Here is a 3,484-nt window from a genome sequence, read left to right as displayed (position 1 = left end):
CAAGAACTAGAGAACAGCGAATCTATTTCTGCGGATAGGTAGGTGGTCGTCCGTCGCTGTTACGCGACCGTATGTGGCTGCCAGGATATGACCGGCATTCGTAACGTCCTCTTGAAAAACTTTGATATGCGCTACGCGCAGTGTATGAAGCATTTCACTCTGATTTCATCCATGGGTGCTCGACCTGCGAGTTATTTATTGGATGCTCGTGTCCGTGAGTTCGATGAGAAGAGAATCGTCGGTCGAAGGCGATCGTAAAGTAAATGTATCAGTGAATGGACATAACCCAATTATTGGACGATATGAAAAATATTTTAAATATTAAAATTTTTTAATGATATATGACTTTAATAATATATGACTTTAAATAAATATTAAATTAAAAAAATTTTTCTCATTTTATCCAATTATAGGATCCATCTATTAACTGTCCAGTAAGTGATACATTTATCTTACGTGTGTATGTAGGTCAATGATCCGTGTGACAAAGCACGTTAATCTAGAACTAGATTATACATTTAAGGAAGATGCGATTGCAATAGAATGAAATATGATGTTTTCACTAGGAGCATCATCAACCATTTTGACAGCTTCAACTTCAAGTTTCTCTTTAACTGAAGTAGATATGAAAAGAATGCAATTTCTAATATGCATTTTATCAATCGCTACCATGAATATTGTCGCTTATTGAAATTGCGTTATGTAGTATTTTATAATCGTTAATGTCGATATTTCGAGCAGCCTTCGGAAAGATTTAAATTCGAGATATGGTTTCAAACAGATACGAAAGCAACATTGAGAAAACATACTTTCTTATTCCCAATTGTATAGTGAGTGCAAAAAGTATTTGTACAGGAGAGATATCTTTTAAAAAACTTTATTTTTTAAAAGTTAATATTAACTAACAATTTATTAATAAAGAATAGAATAGATTTCTTTACATTATTTTGTCTAAAAAGATGTGTAATAATTAAAAATATATTGTTTTAAAATTTTCTGTAAATAAGTCTTTCTTTACAAACATTTGCCCTGTATAAGTACTTTTTATACTCAATGTGTATAAACTGAAAAAAAATTGTTTATTTTAATAAATAAATTCAGTCTACATGTAGAAAAATATTATTTTATTGCTAAAAAAAATGATTGACGCAACGGTTATCTTTAAAGATTATTTTTTTAATAATAATCTTAAAATATATTTATTACAAAATGTATTAAGAAAAACTTATTATATGCTCAAAATAAAAATTTATTTTCTCCTGAAAAAATATAAAATTGATCAAAGAAACGAATTTTCCATAATAAACAAAACAAATTTGTTTTAATTTAATAAAGTTGGTTGAAGTATTAAATTTATTAGGGGAGATTCAGAATATATATTTTGAATAAATTTAATGCTTGTGATAAACTTATAATAGATTTTCGGATATATAAATTTTTGAAATATTTGAAACAAGTAATTATTACTTGTGTGAAATAATTATTACTTATACATATTTTTCTGCGTGCATCTTTATTTCTTTCGAAAAATGTATGTATTTAAATCAAACATTATATTTGACAGAAAGGCAACTAAATTAATTTAGTTATATAAACAGCTTTTTTTTCTCAACAATATGTATACATATATAGGCGAAGGTGTCGGAATTATTCTCGCATCTTTCCGTACCATTGTTTTTGCAAGAAGACAAGTATATACCGTGGTAGAAAAGCATTGCTAGAGATGATCCGATTTCAAGTAAGGAAAGAGACAGAGAGGAAAGTTCACGCCTCGGTGATTCGGTTCATTTTTCTCTTCGTCACGTTATTATCGTGATCGCGTTACCTGAAGCGAACACAACGAGGCATAGAAGAAGAAGAATCTCGAGGATATTGGTAGGACGCACGTAACGATGCGAATCGAGATTATATATAAATCGCAAAATCGTATTCGAGAGAACGTGCTCGATGTGTAATATTACATGTACGCAATATGACGCGACTCACTCTCTTAACGTTTATTACCACACGTAGAAGGGTACCTTATTTGCTCGCAAATGGCGGCCAATTGCTCCCTCATCAGAGCGATCTTATTCTCGCTGTTGCAGGCCAAACATCACAATAAAAGTTTGCAAACAATTACCCTCTGATATAATCGGCGATCGGTTCGCTATATAGATTTCAGGCTATTCTAGACAATTGCGCAATATCAATTTTTCTTAGAAAATCGATCAATCCGTGCCAAAACAAAGCGTGTGAAAGCGGATGCATCGTGAGTCAAATACATATCGTGCAGCGCATATATTTGTAAATGATGAATTGTACATTTATGTAAATAAGTATGGTCTGTCGCAGGAAAGCGCGTGGGCGATTGCTCCCGCGTTCCGTTGCCTTGCAAAATTTTTATGTCGTTTGAAAGACCATTAGACACTCATGTCATTACCTAACTCTCGTGCTATTACCCAATATAATATTCAGTTCAGCTGCCAGCGTTTCACCATACTTTCCACTAAATTTTCAGTACGTGATACGTGTAATGATCGCTGTATCATTTTGGAAATGTGGCCACTTCAGAATGGGCACATATTTACTTCAAATCTTCGTCACGATGAGAGCCCAGAGATTTTTTGCTGGATCAGCCGACCGGGATGGCCAATCTAATACATTAAGACGATTTTCTACTTTCCAAGCCGTATACGAGCATTGTTTCAGATTATTGTATTATATTATGTTGTTACATTATCTTTTATATCAGATAATAACACAAAAATGCTGTCTAACGATCTTTCAAACGGTACGAAGAATTTTAATTTCAAGGCAATGATATGAGAGTAATCGTCCGCGCGCTCTTGTGCAACAGACTGCACAAATTGTAAATATGATGGTGATCTTAATTAATAAATTGTATACTTTTTGCACGAAAGTTTACATGAGTAATGGTTACGTTGTTGGAGACGAGTTTCATCGATGTGACATCAAGAAGTAAAAGAGATCGTCGTCAAATAATCGAATTTTTTATTCCAAACTCTCTTCGGTCGTAGATTATATTCCACTGCCTCGAATAATTTCACCCGCCTTCATATCTCGGAAATATAATAGAATTGGGCGTAATAAGACTCACATTTTTAGCCTGTTCATCTAAGGAATTCCTTCGCTGCACGTTGGATTATGATAAAATTTTCTTTTAAATCTGATACGGAAATAAATATGATAGTATGATTTGTCCGCGATATTTTAAAATCTCTGAAGCATACTTTAGAAAAATTTAGTTCTTACCAAAAGAATATATTTTATAACGAAATGAACAGTAATAATAATGATCATTACACAAATAACACAAATAAGCAATATGTGTTTATATATATATATATATATATATATATATATATATATATATATATATATATATATATAAAGTACAACAACTAAGTAAAGTTAATACACTATATAGTAAGAGTCTATGTGTAATCTAGTACAGACAGAGTTCGTTAGTTTAGAAGTAAAC

The sequence above is a fragment of the Atta cephalotes genome, assembly GCF_000143395.1.
Source record: "Atta cephalotes unplaced genomic scaffold scaffold00002, whole genome shotgun sequence".
In the NCBI taxonomy this organism is placed as follows: Eukaryota; Metazoa; Arthropoda; class Insecta; order Hymenoptera; family Formicidae; genus Atta; species Atta cephalotes.
The sequence above is the reverse complement of the archived record's forward strand: the minus strand, read 5'-3'. Positions refer to the sequence as shown.